This window comes from Chironomus tepperi, unplaced genomic scaffold, assembly GCF_022539635.2.
Source record: "Chironomus tepperi strain 1889 unplaced genomic scaffold, CSIRO-AGI_Ctep_v1 contig_337, whole genome shotgun sequence".
Lineage (NCBI taxonomy): Eukaryota > Metazoa > Arthropoda > Insecta > Diptera > Chironomidae > Chironomus > Chironomus tepperi.
In genome coordinates, this window is record NW_027226459.1 from 417,106 (window position 1) to 432,258 (window position 15,153).

At 35.2% G+C, this 15,153-nt stretch overlaps 1 protein-coding gene across 2 annotated transcripts in view; it reads left to right on the forward strand.

Moving 5' to 3' along the window:
- LOC139093719 (uncharacterized) overlaps positions 1-15,153 on the forward strand; it is a 113,879-nt gene that overhangs the window by 25,287 nt on the left and 73,439 nt on the right. Inside the window, exon 1 of one of the 2 annotated variants that reach the window (XM_070644534.1) lies at positions 14,626-14,742. The exons of the other annotated variant lie outside the window; for it this stretch is intronic. The gene's annotated coding sequence lies outside the window, so the exon portion shown is untranslated. Of the gene's footprint in view, positions 1-14,625; positions 14,743-15,153 lie in introns of those variants that run through there. 2 annotated transcript variants of the gene reach the window in all.

A 15,153-nucleotide genomic window follows, 5' to 3' on the forward strand; every position in this document is an offset into this window, starting at 1 on the left:
GTTAGTTTTAACTGTCCTACCATCTTGCCACATGGTACCATGGTCATACAAACAGCATACTCATGAGTAATACTCACCAAATTGCTGTTGTTGTTCTTATAACGTTTCGTGGCTTAACGTTGTTTAGCAAGGGTTGGCTCGCCAGGCCTGACGATCAAACTTGACCTGCTCCGTGAGTACCGCACCGCTTGGGCGGATTGTCATAGCCAGGATTGCACTACGGGGATGTGGAAGTAGGTACTTGGGTAGGATAGTCTGAAGGATGTCACTCACAAGATTGAGCATGCTCAGCTATAAAGATTGAGTATACTCATTAAAGTGAGTCTCCTCATTGTCTGTTAGATGCAGCAACACTTCAATATGTCTCGATCGGGATGTATTGATTAATCTACACAATTAATTGCGACTTTCCCAGAAGTGTCTATTAAAATTTTTGTTATTTTATAAACCATGTTGTTAATACACTTTGTGTCTCGCATGAAAATTTCTGAAACCCACGCGTAGATGATAAGCCTCAAGTGAATCCCCATGATATTATTTTTTTTTGCTATTGAGTAACTTAATGCTTTAAAGTATAACATGTTCTTTAATCCTTAACCTCAAGTTTTTTTTTTCTTATTATTAACATCATATCAATGAAGTCTAATTTTATTGTTATGTAGTTCGCGGCATAAAGTTCATGAAATTCTTGTGGCTTTTGTATCCGTACAGCCTCAAGGTAGTTTGTTAATATGAAGAACAATTTTTGGATGTAAATAAATTTTGGTATAAAGCTGTTTTTAGACTCTGCATTCATAATGTCCAAACAAATCATAGAATTAGCCAAAAGTCTTTGTTGCTCTTCCGTTGCTTAAAGCTGCTTAAACATCTTAAAGAAATTAGAAATTAGAAATTCGTTTGAATTTTCCTTTTTTGCTTTTGTACTTGGCAGTTGTTACATTATTTATGCTTTCTTGCTATCGGGGGTCAGACTCGGTATTTTGAGAAAGCATAACATAACAAGTCTGTCTAAAGCATGACAAATATTATTACTGAGACTGCTTCTTATTTCGTTGGAGAATAAACAATGGAATTCTTGGGATTTCTATTATTTGGATTTGATTTATCCTGCCCCATCTCACTCCTCTACTCCTGTGACTGTATTAAATCAACAGCCTCTAGCCAGTCCCGAGTAGCTTAAATGAAAAATTCTCCTTTATAGAGCTTTTGAAGCTCGGAAAAAAGCTTTTTCATTAACTGCCACTCTTCGGTTGACAGCCATATGGATGCACCCGGGTGTGGACTTGAAATTTTCAAATATTTTCAACTGTCAAAAAATATTTTTATTTATTTTGTGATGTCTTTAAGTTTGACATGACAGCAATTGTATTTATTTATTTCATTCTTTCTATTACATCAAGCAACAGTGATTAAATGAATATTGTCAATGTTACAGAATAGACAATAGTCTTGTTTGTTCTGTTGCTGTCATGAAATTAAGCAAGTCAAGTGAGAGCACTAGACCGAGATTCGAAAATTGTGTGATTTGATTCTCGCTTTGGGAGGGCGGCCATCTGCTGTATTTTTACCGGGACGCTGGTGTACTTTTCAACATTGCTGCTGTGACCCGACAAAGCTCCAAAATGTCCCGATTTTTTGCGAAAATTCTCTGGCCAACCTACGCTTTGGGAGCAATGTTTTGGGGAGATTATTTGATTTTGTGGAAGTGAGGATAGCTTCTGGAAGTTTTATATGATTTTAGTTGTGGCATCACCTTGGACTGATTGCAATATGTTGTTCTAACAAGCAAAGAGACCGTTTTTAGGTATCGTAGTGGTCTTTCAGTACAATCAAAGCATGCTTTTTGCCTGTTGGTGCTGTTTGATGTCATTGCTTGATATTGAGATCCTGAGCTTCTATCTGAACCAAAGCTTGAAGTCTAGTCGGGATTAAAATAGATTAAATTGACTAGAATCGACTTCAGATGGATTAAATTCATGCCAGAGTTGACAGGACTTTAAATTGAAGACGCCTCAATTAGAGTTCAGATTCAAGTAGATTCCAATCGAGTTCAGACTCCAGTGAACTACAACAGAGTCCATACTTCAGTGAACTCTAATAAAATTCAAACTCCTGTATACTACAATAGAGCCAACATTCCAGTAGAGTCTTCTTTTTGAATATTTAGAGTCGGGATTCTCAATGTCTTGTCAACTCTGCTTCAAGCCTTGCTATCTGCATTACAAAACCACAATCGGATCCAAAACCCAGATCAGATTCCATGTCAGTTAACATAACGGACAAATCTCGTACATTTCCGTCTCTTTCCTTCTCAAAGAACCGTTCTTTTAAAACAATTTGTGGTCCATTGAGCAAGATCTTATAGCTTACAATTCAAAAACCACTCAAATATCGATAATATCCATAAATGTATCGAAAAAAGAGTGTAATAAATAATAAAATTGATTCAATATTCGTTTCAGTCCTCAGAGAAAGGGTCAGGTAAAGGTTATGTTTAAATTTTTTGTTTCTTTTCTCCTCACGCAGACCTTCCTAGAATAATCTTTGAACTTTAATTTAATTTGTCCAACTGTCCAGCTGAAACTGATGTACTTACCCTTTTCTGAGATATTTTTTTGTTTGTGCAAAGTTTAAAACCATCAATTGAAATTGAGGTATAGATTCATTTTTTAAGGGTTATTTTTAAAATTGGGGCTTTTTATTTGGTTGGATGGACAATTTAAAAGACTAATTTGGTGTGTTATTGTCAATTTGATTGGTCACATCAGTTGTAGTAAAGTGTTAACGACGTTAAGGAACTTAAAATTATATGAATTTAAGTTTTGAAGTTTAACGGTTAAAATGAATTTGAAATGATGTACTAAAAATGTTTAAGGGTAAAACGGATTTGAAATTGTGTACTAAATGATTAACCGTGAATATAAATTTAAAAATAATGTATTAAAAATGGTTAACGGTTAATTTGATTTTGAAATTATGTTCCAAAACTGCCAAGCGGTCAAAATGATTTTGAAATTGTGTACTAAAATGGTTAACGGTTAAAATAAATTTGAAATTTTGTAGTTGAATATTTAACGGTTAAAATACAAAATTACAAAATTTTAGAAAATTACAAATTTATCTACTTTCTGTGCACTTTACAAGATCATAGCATGTTGAATACATAAGATCATTAATATGACAAACAGTTATGCCCAAAAAGTCTCAATTTTGAAAAAACAAGGAAATTTCAAATTGTAAACAAATATTTGAATTTTGACCTTTTTTGAAAGCTTTTTTAACGAACAAAATCAATCCTTAAAGTTGATCACAGAAACAATCCCTACAATAACAAAACAAAGACATATCCAAGTGTTCATTGAAATAGGAATTTCTGTATTTATTGAATGGAAACAAATTTAATAGGAATACGAGAAATTCTGGATATATTTTCCTTAAAGGATAAAGAATTTACCATTGAGTAGAAATAAAGTCAGCATTTATGATTCAGTCATGAAAAAATATATATATTTATTTCCTTCTTGGAAGTCATGTCGTTTTCAAAATCAATGGCTCCAAAAAAATATCATACTTTCCTCTCTTTTGACTTGTTTTTTTTATCAATAACAACATATTCATTAGTTAGTTTTGCGGAAATAGAAATTCAATATTATTAGATCCCTTCATGCTGATTTCTCTAGTGTATTTCATTCAATTTGATCTTTTATTACTGTTGGTAGATATACAATACATAATTCTTTTTAAATTTGGTAGTAAATGACAATTTGCCATAATGATTTTGATAAACCTTGACTGTTATTTTCTATTCTTTAAATGAGTTATGTGTGCGGTCAGAAATATGGCAAGAGTTTTGGAAGTTGAAGGATGTTTATACTTTATCCTTTAAAGGCCTAAAAGTGATCTGAATATCATTAAGATTCATATCAAAATAGCAATAATCGGTTATCCAATCCAAAATCCAGGCCGACGTGACTATGACATAGTGCCGAATTTGAACCTAGTGAGAGTCACCCTGGTTTGGGGCTCGATTTTTTGTCGATAATCGAAAAGCATACAACATGGAAAATGGTTGAAAATCCAGCACCAGACTGTTGTGACTCTAGTATCGAATCCGGTCCCAGAATGGCTTACTCTGGTATCAAATCCAACACTACTTCCGAGTCACATCAACCTTATACAAATTTATTATACACATTTTCCGAGTTAAACAATCTTAGAAGACAAACGACGTAGAGATGACATAGAGAAATCAGCATGATTCTGGCTACAGACGAAATTCGATGAAATACGGTCTTAGACGAAAATAAAGTCGACCTGCGGTTGTGTGCTTTTCGGAAAAAGATCCAGAAAGCACACGGCATAGAAATTGGCCCATTTGAATGAAGAATGAGGTAAGATTTCATCGAATCTAGTCTGGAAAGAGATTCACGACTGTCTATAGCTGGATTTTCAGTATTTTCTTTATTGTGTGCCTTCCAGGAAAAGGATAAAAATTATGATATTTTATTTTTGGATGTACTTACTACTTCCTTGGGGAAGACACGCGAGGGCCCATTGTCGCATTTAGAGTTCGTCGAAAGAACTGTCTGTAGATAACTTCTGGTAGTTACTAATTGCCAGCACTTTTGCATCGTTGCTCACACAGTAATCAATAGTATTTTTTGGATGTGGAACTGATTAGCCACATTTTAATCAATTTTGTTAGTTTCTTGACATTCCAGTCGGTTAGAGTCTGACTTTTGAGTCCAGTGGCATCTAACTAGCAAGCAACACATTATGACATTGGTGGGTAACCTGTGTACTGCCAAAATTTCTTCAAAATCTCGTAAACCGTATATTGTGTACGGTTTTGGTAGAGGATAATTACCAAGATGTGCCGCGGCACCCAGATTGTCTGCCACTGCTTTATGACCATGACACAAATGGCTGTGTATGATATGACAGCCTTCTTGAAATATCAAATTCGCAAAATAGCATGAGTCATGACATTCTCGACATCTTATTAAAAGCTCCTTTAAAATGTCATCATCATGATGTGTCTCTCGGGACTCAAAACCCTTGATACCAATTGTAAACAACTCCTTGACCACATCAAAGTTCCTACAAAATTCCAAAGAAATTCCTGTTCAGCATTGAGTTTCGTAATTTGTGTACCAAGATAGCAACATTTAAAACTTTATACTGACTAAAAACTCCTTTTATTCATCACATAAAAACACTTGTTGACAGAAATAAGAATCATCAAAGTAAAAGAGAACCAAAAATTGTTATCGACTATGAACTTCTTGGATATTCATGAGATATATTTCAATTTACATAAAAGATCAATACTGTCTCGAACTGTCAATAACTTTATTAAAAAAAAATGCTGACAATAAATATTAGAACAATGATGCCAATTGACATTGATTGATGACATAGCCATTTCCTTAACCCTTTTCAAATTGAAAAACTTTCACGTTCCTTTTTTTTTGCCAAGGATCAAAAAAATAACAAAAACCCGAATAGCTTAATATTTTGTTGTTATGGCCAAAAAATACTTTTGTATCAAATTTGTTCTATTTGAATTTATTAATATTGAATCATTAACAGAGAGATGAACTCTCTGTGCTGCGCAGTAAATCCTTGAGATTGCTGTTTATTCTCAAAAGCTCTACACAATTATTTAAAAGCTTTCGTAGTTGGTGATATGATTTTGATGATGATGCACGTATTTTTTGGATTAGAAAAATTACGAGCTCTTCCCGGAAATTACGACTTCCTCTATCCCGAACCTTAATGATCTAATTTTGATGATTGCTCAAAATTCTTCAATTTATCAAGGCAAAAATGCCTACAACAAATAATTTATCTAATGTTTGAAATAAATCAAATAGGTAAGCACAACCCGGTAAGCACACGACATAAAAATAGCCGAAAATCCGTTTCCAGGTCAGCGTGACTCTGGTCATAAACCAGAATCATTGATATCCATTCTAAGGTTAGAGTGAAGTTCTGATCGGCATAAATAATTCATGGCAAACAAGTGGCTGTCATGTGGCTTCCAAGTGACTGTCATATGGCTTCGAAGTGTCTGCCATATAGCCTAAAAATGACTGCTAACAAGTGACATCATGTTAACTGCCATAAAAATTGCCACGTGGCTGCCATGTGACTTCCATGTAACTCCCACGTGGCTGTCATGTGACTCCCACGTGGCTGCCAAGTGACTCCCACATGGTTGCCGTGTGACTCCGACGTGGCTGCCATGTAACTCCCACGTTGCTGCCATGTGACTCCCACTTGAACCCCTCGTAACTTCACACCTGGTTACCATGTGACTACCACGAGAAACTTGTGATGATCGGGAGCTAATCTGGAACAGGATATTAAGTCATTTCTCCTTTATGTGTTCCCTGGTAAACCTATATAAATGTAATACAATAGTTCGACCCAAAATTCGGATATTATTAGCTTGTTGCGGTTTCAATAACCCAAATATAATCCCATTTGGGAAGGTATCATTTCATTCACCACAAACTAAAGCTTTCAATTTCAGATTAAACAGATACACTTCCCAGAAGTCCTGAAAATTCTATCTATAGTCAAGTGAACTGACCCATTTATTATGAACTTCTATACAAAACTGTACAGTGGGATTCTTGGAATTTTTTACTGTTTAAAACAGATTTAGTTCCAGGTTGGAGAGAGAGAGGGAAACCTGAATATGATAAGTGAATGGTCCAATTCTGATTCCGAGAGTTATTCTTCAAGTGCTGATAGCAATTTATAAGAAGACGCAGGTTACCTGTACTTGTCCGGAAGGTATATGGCGTACGATAGGCTATAGATCCAGCCCCAGGCCATCGTGACTCTGATTCCATGTCAAATTTGATGAAGTTAATCTTCGAATTTGAGTACCGTTGACCTAAGGCCGGATTTTCAGCCTTTTCTACGTCGTGTGCTTTCCGAGTTGTATAGCTTCTTCTTTGCGGACAAGACTTGCCTAAAATTACAATTTAGCCATAGTTGCGCTATAATTGCATTATGACATCATCGAAACATACGAATTGACCTTGTAGAGAAGGTAGATTTAACACGACAAGCTGTGTCCTTAAATCCCCCGGAAGACAAAATCCTTATAGACCTAGAACTCTTTATCAATCGTCTATTCATCAAAAAAGCAGTTCATCATGACAAGCAACATTTAATGTGCGTTTAGAGCTTTGGCTACTAATCGCTTTAGACTCAAAAAGTTTCATAAACGCCCTACAATGCACAGTGGAGCAAAAGGACATCATCATCAATCGTTTGTGTCGTTGTTCACCTTTAACAAAATGCCAACCACACTCTTTTTTTTAATTTATCATAAATTTTTCGCATCATTGAAGTGTCACAAACTTTTTTATTTTATTTTTGAACACACATTCTTCTTGTCCTTAAAAAGGCGAACGTATTGTATAGAGTTGGGCAGTGTTGCTCAATCGGTTGTGAGATGTGGGACATATCTGGGATAAATGAGCTTTAGCGGAGCTTTAAAAGCTCAGTCATATTTGAGCCAGATAAAGGAGCTTTTGTGGAGCTTTAAAAGCTCAGTCATATTTGAGCCATAAAACAGAGCTTTAGCGAAGCTTTTAAAGCTCTTTTGTGGAGTCTTTTTCTGTGTGTCGCTCGGGAATTTTCGGAACATTTTAAGCTTTTCCTCTAATATGGCTTTATGGCAGCCATATTTCAGCCATATTAATGAGCTTTAAAAGCTCTGTGGCATAGCTTTCCGCTGGTTCATTTTTGAAAATTTCAAGCCTTTTTCTCAGCACACCTGCCCTTTTCCTAAACCACACCATCGTACCCCGTCACAAAGTTCGACCAGCACTGCCATAAAATGAACAACTTCAAGTGCTATTGCCAAAGGAAAATTATGTAGACTGAATTTTTTTTTTCTTTAATGACTCTCGAGACTTATTGAGAGTTGAACAAAAAAAAAATTACTAATAATACAGCATACTCAAGTCTGAAGTATTTACAAGTTGACAAAAGCGAATATCCACGCATGAGAAGACTTGAGATTAATTAAGTACGTGGATGTTTTGAGAAAAATGCAAATAAAGAGCAATGAATTTTTTTTTTGGAAAAACTCTTAATGACTTAAAGACTTTTATGCTTTATAAATATCTGAGCTGCAAGTATACTCGAAATTTAAAAGAAGTCGAGTCGAATGTTTCATACAAAATCGGAGTCAAATTCAAGCTGTAATGGGTATTATGTTACTGTTCCATTGGCAAGTCCATGAATGTCATGAAAATGCTTTACAGCATTGCTATTTATAAATTATAAGTCCATTAAAGCAGTCTTGGACAGTCACTGAATCTGGATACAAGGTCCCGAGCGACATAAATTAAGATGATTCAACTACGGAGCTTTCAATAGCCTCTGTGTAAGGCGCCTCTATGTGACTGTTGTTTGACTGTCTCAATGTGACTGTTGTATGGCTGTCTCAAGGTGACTGTTGTATGGCTGTCTCAAGGTGACTGTTGTATGGCTGTCTCAGTATCGTTACTATAAAGCTGTCTCAGTGTAGCTGTTATATGGTTGCCTCCGTCTGAGTGTTGAATGACTGATACGGTGTGGCTGCAATATGGCAGTCTCCATGTAACTTCTATGTGACTGCTTCAGTGTGGCTGTTTTATGGTTGTCAAACAGTATCAGTTTGGCTACTACATACCCACACTGAGGCGTCTTCAACTTAGTGCTAATAAAAGAGCTTTTGTGGATTCCTAAAAAAGCTCCCTAGCTAAGCCATCCTCACCTGTGTCTCTCGGACATTCCATCTCATCAGCAATTACTTTTAAAAAGTGAATTTCCTTGTAAATTGATAAAACAAAAGCTGCGTATAAAACCGATAATCTTTAAATCTTCTTAATGCTTAAAAATAAATCAGCGTAAATCTCAATGATGATTTTTGATGTTGATTGATGAAAATTTTATGAATTATGCAAATAAGCTATGAGCATTTTTTTTTCTAGCACAATTTTGATTAATGTAGGAAATAAAAAGACACAAAATTGATCAATCAACAAAGCATGAATTTAATGTGGACATTTCAAAATTTACTTGTTCTAGTTCCTCTTGTTCGTTAAAGTTATAATCAGCTCCAGTAGAGTGTCTGTTGTTTGATACGGGATTTGACTAGTTGTATGGGTAGTTCTAAGGATGATTTGTTTGCATCTAGAAGACTTTAATTGTACTTCGCTCATAATTCGAAGCCAAAATTCGATTAAAATTTGTATGAAATGTTATACTTCACAAGAGTCAGCAGAAAAAAGTCCATACAAAATTTAATCGGTTCTTAGCGAATCGTTCAGAACTCAAGTTGGCTTAGACCTCTGCCAATGCCTAATGCCATCTGGATTGATTATCTGGGTCCTTAACACTAGACCAGAGGTAGACAACGTATGTATCGCGACACACTGGTGTGACATACAACTTACATACATACCGTGTTGGCCATACAGATCAATTGTTACACATGTCCTCTCTCAGATGGTGCCTTCATGCTGGTCTTATCGCTGAATTCAGTCTGCCAATTTTCAATATCAAGTGCAATGCTGTCTCTATCGACAACTTCCTTCCTAGAATTCTTCAGAGACATACAACTAGTCAGACAATAACCTTTCCAATTGGCTGAGTGTTAAGTCGAGTCGACTTGTTCATAGAAAATCACAGTCAGCTTTCAGTTGACGTAATAAAGAAGCTCACAATTTTACCACATGCCATAGAAATATTTGCATAATATTTGAAATAGTCTGGTTAATGATATAAAATGTTAATGAAAAATTACTGTCGCTACCACAAAAACACCTACACCCCATACATTATGAATCTTGTGTAACAAAAACCAAAAGTCGAAACATTTTTCTCGAAACAAGGAAATGAAATCAGGTAAATTATTTCTCATAAAAAAGAATCGAGAATAAACTTTGTGCAAAAAAAGCACGAGCATGGCAAAACTCAAAATGATAAAGGTCGCTTATATAAAATAAAAAGTTCTCGTTCTTATCGAGTCACTTCAGCGCATTTATGTCCCTGTGGTAATTGGTTAATAAATAAATGTGAATTGAACTTGAACTTTACAACTTTTTAAATGCCCTAATGGCCAATAAATTGATGGAATGGAACAAATGTTACAATTGTAAGCTGTCTATGATGTTTGGTTTGCAGTTGAACCGACCGAGCGACACGACCGACCGAGCGGAACGACCGACCGAGCGGAACGACTGACCGAGTGGAACGACTGACCGAGCGGAACGATCGACTGAGCGGAACTACCGACCGAGCGGAACGACCGACCGAGCGGAACTACCGACCGAGCGGAACGACCGACCGAGCGGAACGACCGAATGAGTAGACGTACAGATGAATTGTGATCCATGTCCTTCCTGAATCACAGTCTGGCTCTTTCGCTGGCTTCCGTCTGCCAAAGGAGAACAAGACTTAATTTGTGAGAGAACGTTCGATACCTACTGATGCAGACATACTGAAAATTGGACCCAACACATAAACCGAGCTCTATAACTTGCCCCCTCCCCCAAATCCTTACGTACCTACCGAACGTTCCCCAAGTGGAAATTCTGCAAATTATAGACTTTTTTTTGTAATATTTTCACGAGTATGAAGACGCGTGTGTTGGAAAGTTTCCGATAACAAACGTGTGTTTAACCTGAATTTGCATAAACAACCACAAAACATAAATTTATCGTCGTTCAATATTCACGCAACAAATATATACAAGTTAATGACATAAATGGGACATCAATATTTTGATAAAGTTCAAAATAAAAAATGTAAATTGACATACGTACAGTTCTATGGCCTGTAAAACATGTCCATTCAAAATATATATTTCCAAAAATAACATAAACATTAAGTCTAGAGAAACTATATCAATGTCAAAATTAAACCAATGTTTACACACGTAGTATGTGGTTGAAAAGTTTTGAAGGTACGGGAAAAATAATCCAAATCATTGTCAAACATGCTTTTAATTAAGAAAATATTACATGTTGATTTGTTGACAGTTTTGATTTTTTATGGAAGTACTGGGGAAATTGTCAAATTTTTTAAGCTGAGAAATTGCATCAGTGGTCTATATGGAAGAGCTTTGGCCTAAATGGTAGAACGTTGGTCTTACGTTCCAAAGGTCATGGGTTCAATCCCAGGTCAAATCTAATTTTTGAACGTCTTTTTCCAGTTCTTCGTTCTCGGCATGAAACTATGTTCTTAAGTTAGGTCCAGTTTTTAAGTCTTTGGCACATAAAGCGTCTCCATTGCTAGGTAAATCCACGAGGATGTACTAGGAAATTGATGATTTTCTTGAGGGAATCTTGACAAATGAATTATATAGCTAAGCTGCATTGCATCAGGTCCTAAGACTTCACTCAAGTCGATGCAATGTCCTGAGCATGCAAATGTTACGGATACTACTATGAGCTGTAGGTCTAAAAGGTATGGTTTAATAGACTAGTAATCGCAGTGCTTCAAGCTCTTAAGACTATATCCTTCAAACTCAAATTTTTCGTCAAAAAAATAGTCTAAACTCAGCTGTCACGATGAGTCAGTGAACTTCCATGTCCTGCCATCAACGCGGCCATACCCCGATGTCTTACCGACTACAATGTGAATCCACAAAATTCTAAAAATCTCGCTAATTTTCATGAAGTCATGAACAATTTCCGGTCTGTTTTCCTCACAAATGTTCATGCCTTCTTCATTAACGTCACTCGGGAATGGAAAAGTTGGGAATCATCCTCCATTCTTAGAAAACAATACAATAATGTACATTAGCTGAGTGATTTTTTTTTCTTTGCATAAGATTCACAGGAATCAATTATCCAATGTGTAGATACAAATTTGTAATGTCAAAAGTCCACTCTCAAATTTACTATTCCGCATCCATAAAAGAGAAAAAGCTCAAGCAGCTGTGAGCGTGAGACAATTGAAAGTGAAAATCTGAGAGCTATATTAATACAGGAATGAGCCACGTGCTTTAATATGTTATGGGCAAATGAAAGTGAAAGGTGTTTTGACTGTAACATTGAGACATCCTTAAATGAACTTCATGAATCGGATGTGATTGTCTGATTCCTTAAAGGACTTATTGCCAATTTATTTGGAAATCATTAAAAAGTGTAATTTAATGAGTTTGATTCTGTTCCTTCATGTACTTATCAGCTTTTGTCGGTTTCTTTTTTTAATATCAACGACTTTTTCTGAATGAAAATAGAGAGAACTTGAAAGAGAGAATTAAGGAGTCATGCGCGAAAAAATGAGTATTTCACAATTGACACTCGAAAGCTAACAACTTTGTTTGTGAGAATCGGAATGAAAAGCTTTAGGTCGTGAACTTTGGTGTCATAAATAGATGTAAGTAGCGTTGTATGTTGAGGGATAATGATAAGAGTCAATTCATAATGTTTTGGAAGGGATTTGGAATACTAAGTGGGGTGTCTGGAACCCAGAATAACATAAGTCGGTTAATTGATCCTACATTGCTGGTGTGACTCTGACTTGCTGGCAGATTCGGTTTAAATCCGACACAATGCCAAACTTGCTACCACGAATTCGGTTTGAATCCGGCACAATGCCAGACTTACTGCACCGGATTAAGTTGCCAGACTTGTTGCTTCGAATTCGGTTCAAATCCGACTCCATGCCAAAGTCACGCAAGTCCTCCCTGGGATCAAACCTGGGACCTTTAAGTCAATTGTCCGACTTGCTAACCTACTAGACCATTGCCACTTTTTAACTGCTTTTTTAATGAGACCATCAGTCTTTAAATCCATTCATTGCTCAATAATTTAATATCCAGAAATTAAAATTCATTCAGGAAGTGTGTTTTAAAACTAAACTGTGCATTACATTAAGCACATATGCTGTTTAATTTTAATGAAATTTATCATAAAAAATGCTGAATATTTATGAAGTTCTAAAACAAATTAGCAACCGCACAATCTGTTCTGTAAAGGATTTTAAGCCATAAAAATCAATAATTTCATAAATAAATCACAAAAGGTATTCCTTCCTCCCTTCATTATAAGCATATCTAATTCCGCCTCTGCTAATTAAGATATATTTATCTGTAAATAATTTTATAATATTTTGCGTAGCTTGTTACTGCTTGTTACTAATGACATGATTGATTAAATTATAATTTTAGTAATAATTTATTCTGCTTTTTTTGTTGTTGGAACTGGTTGGATCATTCACTTATTATGTTCATAATGATTATTCGATTAAATAGTCTTTATGAATATTAAAATACTTTTATGGCGATTGAAATAGATTCTGATGGATGGAGGATGTGATGAGTTTACAATACTTTCTGTGTCTACCAAATTCAATGGTAAACTTCTCGTGTACGATGATGGAATGCATTAGAAACATGAAAAATTTAGCAACTTTTTCGTAGACTTAAAGTAGAATCCGATTAGTTGCGTTAAACAATTGCTTCACGAGTGACATAACTAAATTTCCAAATTTAGCAGTCGTGTACATATGTCCTACACGCTGGTGTTGCTAAATAGCTTATGCAGATCCTTAAATGATCCATGACGTAGGTTTCTTCATTCGCGTCGTTCATTAATTATTTCAAGGATTCAAACCGATGACTTTCAAATTAACATAGCAAATTCGAGCCAAATGCTTTGCCGATTACTCCATAGACGGACTTAACTTCTTAAAATTTGCCTCACAAGTTCGAAACATGTTCCTTTCCTATATTGGCCAATATTGGGATTTACCATGAAAATTGCCACTATGATATCATTCAGTTGCCATGAAGAGCTGGTGCTGTTCGGGTTTTAGAGAAATAAACAGAGGTCGAGATTGTTTCGGGCTTTGTATGGAGTCGACTTACCCATCTAAAATCCCAGTTGACTTCGATCTCTGTGAAGAACTAATAGGACTATTGGGAACACAAATGATCCCAAGTTGTTCATGGCATCCAGATGACGATCTGGATGTTAACACCCATAGACATTACCAGTTAAATGCAATATGACATCCATGAATAATTTGTTCCAATCGAATTTGATCATTTATAGAAAGAATTCCTTTATGAACTCCAGATCTTGTTTCAAAACATCACAACTTTTTAATCCAGAAAGATCCACTTGTCATGCGCAATTTAACACAGAGATTTTTATCATCTCTTCTCTTAAAAAGCATCAATTAGCTCTCACAAAAATTGAAGATCAATTTTACGAATCTTTAGGACGAAAGCTCATAATATCAACAGTTTGCAATGTGTACTCAACGAGATTACATGCATTTAAAATTTACATTCTGAATATGAAATGATATAGGAAGTGAAATAGCAGCAGTATAAAAGTCGATACAGACATTCGAGAAATGTAAATATTTACAAAAAAAATTCAGTTTCTGACGATGGTGATGATTTATTGACTATAAAAATAATTGGGAAAAATTGTTTATTTAATGAAAAAAAAATTGTTGGATTTCCTCTCGATTTAATTGCATTAAATAATATTATAAACTGTGAATAAATCTTGTCATGAAGTTAAGACTTAAAGTGTGTTAAAGGAACCTTTTTTTTTGGATGTTGATCCGTCAATTACAGTGTGTCCAAAAAAAGAGATACTAAGTAAACTTTGAAATATTTTTTTCTTGGACATTATTAAATTAGCAATAGAAAGGAAGAAAAAAAAAGTTTTGTCGGACTCACCCAAGCTGAAAAAAAAATTTAAGGTGAGTATATAAAAGGATTTTGGATCCTTAATGCTTTTAGTACAAAACGAGATTTATTCAAAAATAAGCTTATGTTGATGAAGCAATCCTAATCTTTTCTCTCGTTTTTTGGGTAGATTTTTGGATACTGAATGATGTTATTTAGTCTTTTTAAGGTATAGAATTTTGGATTTAATAATGATGAGTCTTATGCCAATGAATTCAAAATTTTGTTCGTCATTTTGGTTCCTTTTTTAACTTTCCTGGTCATTCATGGTAGCTTGGTAGCTAAAAGTAGGAAGAATAGCTTCACTGGACTGTATTTTACATCAAAGGTTTTTTTTGATTCCTTTCATCACAATTCACAACTTCAACAATTCAACTATTCAATCGTAAACAATTCACAATATTTCAATGCTTTCTTAGATCTAT